The following is a 14,066-nucleotide window of genomic DNA, read 5'->3' as shown; positions in this document are numbered from 1 at the left end:
AGAGTGAGAAATGGAACACAGGAGGAAATGATAAGAAATTTAGAGGACCAATCTAAAGGCCAAAATCTGATTAGCTGGAACTCTAGAAAAAGAAAATAGGAAAACAGAAGGAAAGTGATTATCAGAGAAAAGATATAAGAGAACTTCCCAGAATTGAGGGATTTTAGTCTCCAGATTGGCCTAGCACAAAAAACAAAAAATTATCTGCACTGATTATGACATTTTGAAACTCCAAGGATAAAAGAAAAAATTTTTTTAAATCCAGAGGAGAAAAATAGGTCACATATAAAAGAATCAAGAACCTGAATGTATATAAATGTTCCTCAAGTAATATGGAGACCTAGAAAACAACTCTGAGTGAAAGGATATTCTATGTAGAATTCTACACTCATTCTAATTACCTGTCAAATGTAAAGTGATGTACCCAAATAGGCAAACAGCTAAATGTTTCCTTCCCTTGTTTGACTTCTCAGGAATCTATTGGAGGACATACTCTAACCAAAGGAACAAGTGTACCGGGAAAGAGGGAGATCCTGTGGGGCTGTGCCACTGGCCTAGGAAACAACGGATCTCGAGTGGACCCCAAGGATGTGGTTTCCAGAAACACAATGGGAGAAATAACATTGACAGGTGATGGACACTACAGAGCTGATGGTCCATGTGAAGACTAAGGAGAGCCCTTCTAGTTAGGGAGCAGGCTCTGAGAGCAGGGATAAAATCTGCCTGGTTTACCACTGGATCTCCAGTGCCTGACTCTTCCTGGACCATAGTAGCTGCCCAGTCAATCATGCTAAAGGGCTGAATGAATGAACACATAAATGAGAATTGATCAAGCTTCACATATGTGCTTTGAGCCAGGCAACACAGCAGACACCTAGAAATGCAGGATAATATTAAATGCATAGCCTGGGACTTCCCTGGTGATCCAGTGACTAAGATTCCAAGCACCCAATGCAGGAGGCCCAGGTTCGATCGCTGGTCAGGGAATTAGGTCCCACACGCTGCAATTGGGAGTTAAGTGTCTCAACTAAGACCTGGTGCAGCCAAATCAATATTAAAAATAAATAAATGCACAGTCAAATTCTCAAAAAAGCAAGGGCAACTAAGGGACAAATAGGTCACTTAGAAATCATATTGCAGGGCTTTAGTTTACACATACAAAAGAGGCAACATGACAGCTCATGATCACACAGCTGATAATAACTGAGTGGGGTTGCAGGGAGCCTGGGTAGCCCTCCTCCCAATCCAGGGTGTGTCCACTCTATCCTGGTGCCTCTCCACTTCCTTGAGGACTAGAAGAACCAAGTACAGGGCTGTGACGGTGTTAAAACCTCCACTGCTAGGCTGTGATAAATCCAGTGAGATGCACAAGGCAGGGCTCAAACAGTCCCTTCAGTTTCCCCTTTTAAACCGGTGACAGTAATTAAAGAGAATAACACTGACTGGAGAAGTCTGAAAGAAAATGCTTTCTAGAGAAGTGGAAAACTAGAAGAGGGGAAATCTCTTTTCATGTTTCACACCAGAGTAGGGCAAACAACAGCTTGAAACATGCTGGAAGGTCTCTAATAGTTACCCAAAAGTAAAGCACCCTCCCTTGATTCCAGTCTCCACATCCCTCTCCAGCTCCCATCCATTTCTCTATTCCCTTTCATAGCAAAACTCCCTGAAGGGCTGTCTACTCGTCTCTGCTGCTTCTCCTTGAATCAGTTAAGTCAACGCTGCACCTATCCCCTGTCAGGATAGTTCTTGCTGGGGTCACAGCAGTGCCGAACCTGAGATGTTGATTCATTCCTGTCTCACTCCTTCCTGAAACATCTTCACTTGGCTTCCAGGACACCACTTTCTCCCTCCCTCCCTTGTCCTCCTCAGACTTGCTGTGTCCTCTTCATCATCTTGACCTCTAAGTCTTGAAGTGTCTCAGAACTCAGTTCTCAGACCACTTCTTTCCCCTTTACCTACACTGATGCCCCAATGAACTTCATCCAAGTTCATGGCTTTAGACACCCTGATGTCTTGATGACTCCAATAGCTCCACAACTCCAAACTCATCCACTGCCTGTTCAAACACCCGCTGCTGTAACTGTCCTAAAGGAATCTCTGTATTTCCCTGCCCAACTCTTCCATGGCCTTCCCCATTTCAGAAAACAACGAAGTCATAACCTCCAGTTGCTCCAACCATCCTCGAATTCTCCTTCTCTCACACCTCAAACCCAATCCATCAAATCCCACTGGTTGAACCTTCAAAATACACCTAGAACCCCCCTGCCTCCCCCATCACCACAGTTCTACCGGGGCCAGCATCCATCAGCTCCAGCAGAAAGAGCCCTGCTGGGTCTGCTTCTCGCCTGCCCATGGGCTCTTCTCAATGCTGTGGATGGTGACCTCTGAAGACATTTAGATTACATCATGCTTCGTTGCAAAATACTTCAAAGGCTTCATATCTCACCAAAATAAAAACGCAAATCCTTAAAATCTCCCCCATCGCCCCTCCTCCCATTCTGACCATGCTCTGCCTCAGGACCTTTGCATTCGCTGTTTCTTCTGTTTGAGAAACTCATCTTCCATAAGTCAAAACAGCTCACACCATCATTTCTTTCTGGTCCCTGCCTGAATGTCCCCTTATCACTCATGCCTTCCCTGGCCACTCTGCACAGAACAGCAACAACCACCCCAGCCCTGGATTCCCTACCCTTTTCTCCTTGCTTTCTGTTTTCTTCCATAGTTCTTCCCAGCACCTGACATGTTAGAATTTACTTGTTCAGTAGTTTATAGCCTGTCTCCCCACTGGGCTAGAAGCTCCGTATAGGCAGGGACTCCTCTTACTCCCTGCTGTGTCTGCAGTACAGTAAGTCCCCCCCACACGAATGAGTTCCATTCCAAGTGCGTGTTTGTAAGTCCAATTTGTTTGTAAGTCCAACAAGATTAATAAGGGTACCCAGCTAGTACAATCAGTTATATCGTACTGTACTGTTATAGGTTTATAATACTGTTACAGGTTTTCACACAAATGATATGTAAAAAACAAAGACAAGAAATGAAGAAAGTATTTTTAATCTTACAGTACAGTGCCTTGAAAAGTACAATAGTTCCAGCTACCGCACCCCTGCCTTTATGCTTGCTTCTGGACATCCTGGGTTTGAAATAAAGATACTGCACTACTGTGTTCTATCCGGTACTGTACGGTATACAGAAGCTCAACCACTTGTAGAGGACGCACACATGTGACAATGTATGCCAGAAATGTGAACTTACAATACTGGACATGCGAATGCGTGTCCACATCTTTGAAAGTTCGCAACTTGAAGGTTCATATGTAGGGAACGTACTGTACCTTGTGGACTTGGCACGTGGAAGACACTCAGTAAGTATTTGCTGAATGAATGAACCTGATCTCTCGTGCCCCTATTTTCTGCTGGGAAGTTCTCAGTGAGAAAAGGGGACTGCAAAGCAGACATTCTTGTGGTATTTTCTTAGGATCATGGAGGGATTCCTAGGGTCCTCAAAGATGCTAGTTTCAGCCCTCAAAGGGAAAGGGCTGGACACAGTGCACCGTAATTCCCTGCTATGCCATCCACTTTTTATAATCTGATTTCAGTTAATTCTGACTTTAGATACAGCCTCCATGAGGTAGGTGTTATTGTCCCCATTTGGCAAGTGAATGAATATCGAGCTGGCCAAAAAGTTCATTCAGGGTTTTCCATCCCATCACGTCTTATGCCTAAGTGAAAGTGCTAGTCACTCAGGTGTGCCTGGCTCTTTGTGACCCCATGGACTGTAGCCCACCATGCTCCTCTGTCCATGGAATTCTCCAGGCAAGAATACTGGAGTGAATTGCTATTTCCTTCTCCAGGGGATCTTCCCAACCCAGGGATTGAACTGGGGTCTCCTACATTGCAGGCAGACTCTTTACCGACTGAGCCAACAGGGAAGACCCAGTGAAAGTGTTAGTCACTCAGTTGAGTCCAGCTCTTTGTGATCCCATGGACTGTAGCCCACCAGGCTCCTCTGTCCATGGAATTCTCCAGGGAAGAATACTGGAGTGGGTTGCCACTTCCTTCTCTAGGGGATCTTCCCAACCTAGGGATTAACTCAGTACAAACTTTTGACCAACCCAATACAAACTCAGCAAATTATGCAACTTGTCAGAATCATGCTAGCAGAGAGAAAAACTCAGGCCCTATCCCAGGTGGGTCTGATTCCCATGTCTGGGTGCTTACCTTCCCTGGGAGTCCATGTCCTAATGGAGGGCACTTTTGCTCCTTGATATCTGTTGTAAAAATAGAGCAGTACTTTAGAAAATAATACGAGATGTGTATATACTATAATATTACCACTGAATATGGGTATCTTGTACCTCATAGAGGTATATTATATACAACTGATTAGAGTTTACAATTCCTTTTTTTAAACTGATTAAATGTCTCTATTAAAATTTGAATTCCCATAATATTGTAATGACTGTAATGAAAAGTGCTCACATAAGTAGCAAATAGAATAGACTCTGGTCATTTATGAAATAGCATTATATGAAACAAGTCTCAGTAAGATTGAAATATTAAAAGCATCTTCTCTGACCACAACGGAATGAAACTAGAAATCAGTAATAGAAGGGGAACTGGAAATTTTACAAATATATGAAAATTAAACAATGTATTCTGTTTTTTAAATTAAGGTATAACTGATATATAACATAATATTCAAGTGCACAACATAATGATTTGATGTATGTATACATTGCAAGACTATTACTACAATAAATCTAGTTAACATCCTGTACCAGACATAGCTGCAAGATTGTTTTTCCTTGTGATGAGAATTTTTAAGATCTACTCTCTAAGCAACTGTTAAATATACTATACAGTGTTATTAACCACTGTCATGGTCATGTACATTACATCCCTGGACTTATTTTATAACTAGAAGTCTGCACCTTTTGACCACCTTCACTCATTCCACTCTACCTCTCAACCCTCTGTTTCTGGTAACCATCAATCTGTTCTCTGTATCTATGAGCTCCTTTTTCATTTGTCTTAGATTCCACTATTAAGTGAGATCGTACAGTATTTGTCACTCAGCATAATGCCTTTCATGTTGACAAGAATTGCAGGATTTTCTTCTTTTTATGGTTGAGTAATATTCCATTGCCTTGGAAACGAACAGAGATCATTCTGTCGTTTTTGAGATTGCATCCAAGTACTGAATTTCGGACTCTCTTGTTGACCATGATGGCTACTCCATTTCTTCTAAGGGATTCCTGCCCACAGTAGTAGATACAATGGTCATCTGAGTTAAATTCACCCATTCCAGTCCATTTTAGTTTGCTGATTCCTAGAATGTCGATGTTCACCCTTGCCATCTCCTGTTTGACCACTTCCAATTTGCCTTGATTCATGGACCTGACATTCAATATGCCAGCAAATTTGGAAAACTCAGCAGTGGCCACAGGACCGGAAAATGTCAGTTTTCATTCCAATCCCAAAGAAAGACAATGCCGAAGAATGCTCAAACTACTGCATAATTGCACTCATCTCACACGCTAGTGAAGTAATGCTAACAATTCTCCAAGCCAGGCTTCAGCAGTACGTGAACCGTGAACTTCCAGATGTTCAAGCTGGTTTTAGAAAAGGCAGAGGAACCAGAGATCAAATGGCCAACATCCGCTTGATCATCGGAAAAGCAAGAGAGTTCCAGAAAAACATCTATTTTTGCTTTATTGACTATGCCAAAGTCTTTGACTGTGTGGATCACAATAAACTGTGTAAAATTCTGAAAGAGATGGGAATACCAGACCACCTGATCTGCCTCTTGAGAAACCTATATGCAGGTCAGGAAGCAAGTTAGAACTGGACATGGAACAACAGACTGATTCCAAATAGGAAAAGGAGGACGTCAAGGCTGTATATTGTCACCCTGTTTATTTAACTTCTATGCAGAGTACATCATGAGAAACGTTGGGCTGGAAGAAGCACAAGCTGGAATCAAGATTTCCGGGAGAAATATCAGTAACCTCAGATATGCAGATGACACCACCCTTATGGCAGAAAGTGAAGAGGAACTAAAAAGCCTCTTGATGAAAGTGGAAAGAGGAGAGTGAAAAAGTTGGCTTAAAGCTCAACATTCAGAAAACTAAGATCATGGCATCCGGTCCCATCACTTCATGGGAAATAGATGGGGAAAAGGTGGAAACAGTGTCAGACTTTATTTTTCTGGGCTCCAAAATCCCTGCAGATGTTGATTGCAGCCATGAAATTAAAAGACGCTTACTCTTTGGAAGGAAAGTTATGACCAACCTAGATAGCATATTGAAAAGCAGAGACATTACTTTGCCAACAAAGGTCCATCTAGTCAAGGCTATGGTTTTTCCAGCAGTCATGTATGGATGTGAGAGTTGGACTGTGAAGAAGGCTGAGTGCCAAAGAATTGATGCTTTTGAACTGTGGTGTTGGAGAATACTCTTCAGAGTCCCTTGGACTGCAAGGAGATCCAACCAGTCCATCCTAAAGGAGATCAGTCCTGGGTGTGCATTGGAAGGACTGATGCTGAAGCTGAAACTCCAATACTTTGGCCACCTCATGTGAAGAGTTGACTCATTGGAAAAGACCCTGATGCTGGGAGGGATTGGGGGCAGGAGGAGAAGGGGACAACAGAGGATGAAATGGCTGGATGGCATCACTGACTCAATGGATGTGAGTTTGAGTGAACTCCAGGAGTTGGTGATGGACAGGGAGGCCTGGCGTGCTGTGATTCATGGGGTCTCAAAGAGTCGGACACGACTGAGCGACTGAACTGAACTGAATATTCCATTGTATTGCATGTGTGTATATGTCTATCATTCTCTTTGTCCATTGACAGACATTGGGGTTATTTCCACGTCTTGGCTATTGTAAATAATATTGTAAGGAACACGGGGGTGTAGATACCCTTTCCAGTTAGTGTTGTTGTTCTTTCAGATAAATACTCATGGTGGAATTGCCAGATCATTTGATAGTTCTATTTAAAATATTTTGAGGAAACTTCATACTGTTTTCCACAGTGGCTACACCAATTCATATTTGCACCAACACTGCTTGGGGCTTCTCTTTTCTCCATACCCTGCTAACATTTGTTATTTTTTCTTTTTGATAACAGTAATTCTAATAAGTGTGAGGTGATATCTCACTGTGATTTTTATTTGTATTTCTCTAATTAGTGATGTTGAATATGTGTTCTTTAGAAAAATGTATTTTGAGATCCTCTGCCAATTTTTAAATTGGGTTATTTGGGGTTTTTTGCTATTGAGTACATGAGTTCTTTGTATACTTTGGATGATAACCCTTTATCAAATGTGTGATTTGCCAATGTTTTTCCCATTTGGTAGGTTGAATCTTCATTTTTGTTGATGTACAGCATAGTGACTATAGTTAATAACACTGTATTATATATTTGAAAGTTGCTAAGAGACTAGACCTTTAAAGTCTTCATCACACGAAAAAAATATCCATAACTATGTATGGTGATGGATGTTAACTAGATTTATTGTGGTGATCACATAATGTATACAAATATTGAATCATCATGTTATATACCTGAAACTAATAGTGTCATGTGTCAATTATACCTCAATAAAAAACAAAAACAAAACCATAAAACAATATGGTCTTAGCATAAAGATAGATGTATAGACTAATGGAACAGAGTAGAAAGTCCAGAAATAAACTCTCACATATGTGACCAAGAATTCAACTTTCTGACCTCATGGACTATACTCTTTGTGACCCATGGACTGTAGCCCCCAAGGCTCCTCTGTCCATGGGGATTCTCCAGGCAAGGATACTGGAGTGGGTTGCCATGTGCTCCTCCAGGGGATCTTCCCAGCCAGGTATCAAATCCAGGTCTCCCGCATTGCAGGCGGATTCTTTACCAACTGAGCTACCAGTGAAGCCTTATGTGCCAATTATACCTCAACAGAAAATTTAAAAAAAAAAAAAAACATAAAACAATATGGTCTTAGCATAAAGATAGATGTATAGACTAATGGAACAGAGAGCCCAGAAATAAACTCTCACATACGTGATCAAGAGTTCAACTTACTGAGAAGGCATTGCTACCAGCTGTTCATTCACAATGTGAGTAACTGGGCGGGAGCTTTCCCACAAGTTCTGGAAACTTCTTGGCTTGACCATAAGCCCAGTTGCTGTCTTCCATCCCTGCTGCCCAGTTGGTGGTGAGAAGACTGATGAAAATGCCAGCAAAGCAGGTGGTAAGGGTAAATCTGTAGTTCATGATAGGATAACTTGCCTGACTATACAATATCAACCATGTTGTGCTGCCTTCTTCAAAATGTCAGATCTTAAGTCTGGAGAAGGAAACTCAGGTCTTTCAGAACCATAAATATTGTCTAGGCTCTCCTGCTCTGCCGAGCTCTACTGGCTCTCGTCTTCTACAAGTTCTATAGTTGTGTGTTTTACATTTAGGTCTATGAGGCTATTTTGAGTTAGTTTTTGTGAAGGGTGTGAGGTCTGGGTCTAGGTTCTCTCCTCTTGCATGTGGATGTCCTGTTGTTCTTTGTTGAAAAGACTGTTCTTTCTTTTGCCATGTAATTGCCTTTGCTCATTTGTCAAATATCAGCTGACCATATTTGCCTATGTCTATTTCTGGGCTTTCTATTCTCTTTCACTGATCTATGTGTCTTATTGCTGGGACTGCAATTTCAGTGGAGTTATTGGACAATCCGTCTCAGCAGACAAAGGCAAAGCTGTCGGAGCCTCAGCTAATTCGTTGACTTGATTCACACAAAAGAGGTTGGACAGTTTCTACAGTTTTGCTTCATTATTTGCTGTTGCTTGGGCCCAGATGATACCAAGGCCATCTGAAATGTTTATTCAGGCTAGTGTGGTTCTGAATGGTATGAAAGACAAGTAATACAAAATCTCTCTATTGAATAAAGTAATTTTTAAAGGATTCTGAAGCTTTTCATGTTGTGAACATAAACATCACCATTTAAAAGCAAGAAATGAAAAGGCTAATGAAACTTCAGTTTAAAAACATCTTCGTGACTGTGAAGCTTAATTAGAAGAAATTAACAAAATTTAAAATATGGAATGATGGGACTTCTCTGGAGGTCCAGTGGTTAAGATTTGAGCTTCCAATACAGGGGGTGTGGGTTCGATCCCTGTTCAAGACACGACTATCTCACAAGCCTCTCAGCCAAGAAATCAAAAAACAGAAGCAATGTTGTAGAAAATTCAATAAAGACTTTAAAAATGGTCCACATTTTAAAAATCTTTTAAAAATATGGAATATTGAAAATAACGAAACATGTTATTTGTTACTTTTTTCTTAAGCTTAAAATACTATTTAAAATACCATTTATAGGGCTTTCTTGGTGACTCAGTGGTAAAGAATATGTCTGCCAATGCAGGAGACACCAGTTTGATCCCTGATCTGGGAAGATGGCACATGCGCGGTGGAGCAGTTAAGCCTGTGTACCACAGCTACTGAGCGCGAGTGCTGCAACCACTGAAGCAGTAGTGTTCAACTGTTCACTCAGTACTCTCCACAGTAGAGTGAGCAACTAAGCCCGTGCACTCTAGAGCCCATACACAGGAACAAGAGAAGCCACTGCAATGAGAAGCCCGAACATTGCAACGAAGAGCATCTCCTGCCCACTGCAACTAGAGAAAGCCTGCACAGCAACGAAGACCCAGCACAGCCAAAAATTAAATAAATAAAATTATGAAAAAAATACTATTTGCAGTCAAAATGTTTTGTTTTGGATAAACATGCATCATTATTCACTTGAAAACTAAGTGTATCCACTAAAAAAATTAAAAGTCCAAATTATAAGAGGTGTAGCTTGATTTACTGTGTTTACTATTGACCAAAATTTAAAATTCTAGCTTCCTGAAATAAATATTTCATGAGTTATTTATTCTTAGGAAGGAGCACTTCAGGAACAACCTATAGATAAGGATTGGGTTTCAATTTCTGTTTATCCCTATAATGTTCTCTTCTTTTATGATAAAATGTAAATATGCAATGAAAATCCCCTTGAATAAGCTCCTTTCTTGGTTTCCTTGCCTAATGAACTACAGTAGGTAAATTACAAAAGCCAACCAAATTGTGGTTCTTTCCTACTTCACAGGTTTCTAAGACATTTTATAATTTATATCACAGAAATAAAAAAGAAAATCTTCAATGAATTCTTCTTAATTATAGAGAACTTAAGAAAAGGAAATAAACACAATGTTACACCTTGACTGAGTGCTGAAAGTCAACAAATTGAGCTCATTAAAAAAATGGCCTTAGGAATGTCCCAGCCCTTTATAAGAACACATGATGACAATATCCATATGATGTTCCCATTATCAGTAGGAAGATTTCCAGTCTGTTCTTTGGTCTATATAGCCTGCTAACAGATGAATTTAAAAACAGAATAGAGTATGCAGTTGATTCTTATATATTGACCTTCAACCTTCTTAAATTCATCTATTTCATTTCAAGATGGGTTTATTCAGGAATTGGCAAGAATTACAATTTGGGGGACTTCCCTGGTGGTCCAGTGGTTAAGAATCTGCTTGCCAGTGCAGGGGACATGGGTTTGATCCCTGGTCTGCAAAGATTCCACATGCCACAGGGCAACTAAGCCCATACACCACAACTACTGAGCCTGTGCCCTGGAGCCCATGCTCTACAACAAGCGAAGACACTGCCACGAGAAGCCCACGCGCCGCAACCAGAGAAAGCCCACGTGCACCAATGAAGACCCAGTGCGGCCAAAACAGTAAATAGATTGGTTAATTTTTAAAAAAGAAGAATTAACAATTTGGGCTAGGCAGTCTGTAGAACCACAGGCAAGTCTGGAGGAAAAAGGAGAGAAAACTCTTCTACAGAGGAGAAGGGGGAGTTGGGAGGAGCTATTTTAAACAGAATCCATTGGAGGAAACTGGGAATTCAAAATATAATGACTTTTCATTGGCTGAGTTGTGACAATCTCTGATTGAGTAGGCCATTGCCTGGCAGGGAGAAATTCTGCCTTCCTTTTGCCAGGTAGTGAGGTAGTAACCTTCTTCCTGTATTGGAGATGCAAAGGTACAGTGCCTTTCTGTTGGGTCTGCAGTTGACAGTGGAATGGTAGGACGTGAGAGTTTATCCCTCTGGCCTCCCAACTCCATTTTAAATGAGGGTTCTGTTTATTAACTTTCACAGCATGATTTCTAATGGATGTGTAGTTCTCCATGGTACATTTGCCTTAGAAATGCCTAATGAAAGCACGGCTGCCCTCAGCCACAGTTCAGAGATGAGATACAAGTAAGAAAATTTATGACTACCACTTATTAAAATGTGTATCTGAAACCATGCCAAGTGCTTTATGTACATCCTACATGAAGTGGTACTATTTTTATCCCCATTTAACAATGAGAGTCAACGGTGTACTGGTAAATGTTTTATAACCACTCTCTAAGAAAAAGGTCCTGATTCATGGCATTTTCCAACTTCCGTGGTATAAATATTCCCACTATGGCCAGTTTCAAGCTATCAGCAAGGTATCACTGAGGACAGAGTTGGGAAGAGATGAATAGTGGCACACCATTATATAGTTTTTCCACTGTACAGAAACAATAGACAAAAATAACTGTAATACAATAGAAAATAGTAAAATGTAATAAAATAATGAAGTCATGAGTTTAAGTATTTATTATGGTTGTCTAGAGCTTCCCCCGGAGAAGGCAATGGCACCCCAACCCAGCACTCTTGCCTGGAAAATCCCATGGATGGAGGAGCCTGGTAGGCTGCAGTCCATGGGGTTGCGAAGAGTTGGACATGACTGAGCGACTTCACTTTCACTTTTCACTTTCATGCACTGGAGAAGGAAATGGCAACCCACTCCGGTGTTCTTGTCTGGAGAATCCCAGGGACAGGGGAGCCTGGTGGGCTGCCATCTATGGGGTCGCACAAAGTCGGACATGACTGAAGTTACTTAGCAGCAGCAGCAGGGCTTCCCTGGTGGCTCAGATGGTAAAGCAATCTGCCTGCAATGCAGGAGACAAGGTTCTATCTCTGGGTTAGGAATATCCCCTGGAGAACTGAATGGCTACCCACTCTTGTATTCTTGCCTAGAGAAGTCAATGGACAGAGGAGCCTGGTGGGCTACAGTTCATGTGGTTGCAACGAGTCAGACTCGACTAACACTTTCACTTTTTACTATGGTTGTCTAATGTAAGTTATTTGTAACTTTTTATAATTTAAATTTTGATAATAGCTGTGTTTAATAACCCACTTGTCAAATTTCTGTAATTTTGACAATTGGCTCTCACCACTGGAATGAGATTAAGTCACTTGCACAGCCACTAGACTTCAAATGTCATCCTCTCAGTTCAAGGACCATTTTGCCTTATCTGTTGATGCCCGTTGTAAGTCACATAATGATTAGTCCATGTGGAGAATCACATAGCAATAGATTAAATGGGGGCGGTGTGTTTAATAATACAACATAATACATTCTATGGCAGTGGTGTGGTGTGCACACTGAGAAAAGATGAGTCAGTTCTATCTTGGGAAATTAGGTGTTTAAAGGGAAGGTAACACTTAAGCAAGGATCAGCAATGACTGCTGACATGAAATATAGACAACGTGACATTGTGTGTTTCCTGATGGAAGGACCACTCTCTTATAGTTATGCCAAAAAAGCAAAACTCAAATAATCTGTATTTGATTTACTACCAACAATCTACTACCAATTTAGAGAAAATTAGAAGATAAAGCAACATATAAAACTATCCTATGGGACTGAATCAACAAAATCTAGACTATAAGAAAACCACAGGACAAATAGTCCTGTTTCTCCCATAAATAAATAGCAAGAAAAATATGCATAGAGCTTATTGGGAACTTGATTTAAATAAATTGTAAATAAATTCTCCAACTAGACAGCTGGGAAAATATGAACACCAACTAAATATTTTATGATACTAGGAAAATATTGTTAGTTTACTAGTTGCAGTTAAATTTTGTTAGTTTATTAGTAAACTGTTAGTTTATTAGTTACAGTTAAATTTTATGAAAAAAGTTCCTATCTTTCAGTTCAGTTCAGTTCAGTCGCTCAGTCGTGTCTGACTCTTTGTGACCCCATGAATCACAGCACGCCAGGCCTCCCTGTCCATCACCAACTCCTGGAGTTCACTGAGACTCACGTCCATCGAGTCAGTGATGCCATCCAGCCATTTCATCCTCTGTCGTCCCCTTCTCCTCCTGCCCCCAATCCCTCCCAGCATCAGGGTCTTTTCCAATGAGTCAACTCTTCGCATGAGGTGGCCAAAGTACTGGAGTTTCAGCTTTAGCATCATTCCTTCCAAAGAAATCCCAGGACTGATCTCCTTCAGAATGGACTGGTTGGATCTCCTTGCAGTCCAAGGGACTCTGAAGAATCTTCTCCAACACCACAATTCAAAAGCATCAGTTCTTTGGCGCTCAGCTTTCTTCACAGTCCAACTCTCACATCCATACATGACCACTGGAAAAACCATAGCCTTGACTTGGCAAAGTAGTGTCTCTGCTTTTCAATATGCTATCTAGGTTGGTCATAACTTTCCTTCCAAGGAGTAAGTGTCTTTTAATTTCATGGCTGCAATCACCATCTGCAGGGATTTTGAAGCCCCAAAAAATAAAGTCTGACACTGTTTCCACTGTTTCCCCATCTATTTCCCATGAAGTGATGGGACCGGATGCCATGATCTTAGTTTTGTGAATGTTGAGCTTTAAGCCAACTTTTTCACTCTCCTTTTTCACTTTCATCAAGAGGCTTTTTAGTTCCTCTTCACTTTCTGCCATAAGGGTGGTGTCATCTGCATATCTGAGGTTACTGATATTTCTCCCAGCAATCTTGATTTGAGCTTGTGTTTCTTCCAGTCCAGAGTTCCTCATGATGTATTCTGCATATAAGTTAAATAAGCAGGGTGACAATATACAGCCTTGACGTCCTCCTTTTCCTATTTGGAACCAGTCTGTTGTTCCATGTCCTATCTTTAGAGGTACATATTGAAATATTTACATAGATGAAGTGATAAGATATCCAAGATCTTTTCAAA

The 14,066-nt window shown here is 40.9% G+C and overlaps 1 long non-coding RNA gene across 1 annotated transcript in view; it reads right to left on the bottom strand.

Annotated features, from left to right (window-relative positions):
* The window catches only part of LOC133257335 (uncharacterized), a 37,698-nt gene that overhangs the window by 17,998 nt on the left and 5,634 nt on the right, over nt 1-14,066 (bottom strand). The window contains exon 2 of the long non-coding RNA XR_009739501.1: nt 4,218-4,267. This is a non-coding gene — a long non-coding RNA (uncharacterized LOC133257335). The remainder of the gene's footprint in view (nt 1-4,217; nt 4,268-14,066) is intronic.

The sequence above is a fragment of the Bos javanicus genome, chromosome 11 (assembly GCF_032452875.1).
Source record: "Bos javanicus breed banteng chromosome 11, ARS-OSU_banteng_1.0, whole genome shotgun sequence".
In the NCBI taxonomy this organism is placed as follows: Eukaryota; Metazoa; Chordata; class Mammalia; order Artiodactyla; family Bovidae; genus Bos; species Bos javanicus.
Note: the sequence above shows the minus strand (reverse complement) of the source record. Positions and strands in the feature narration are given on the sequence as shown.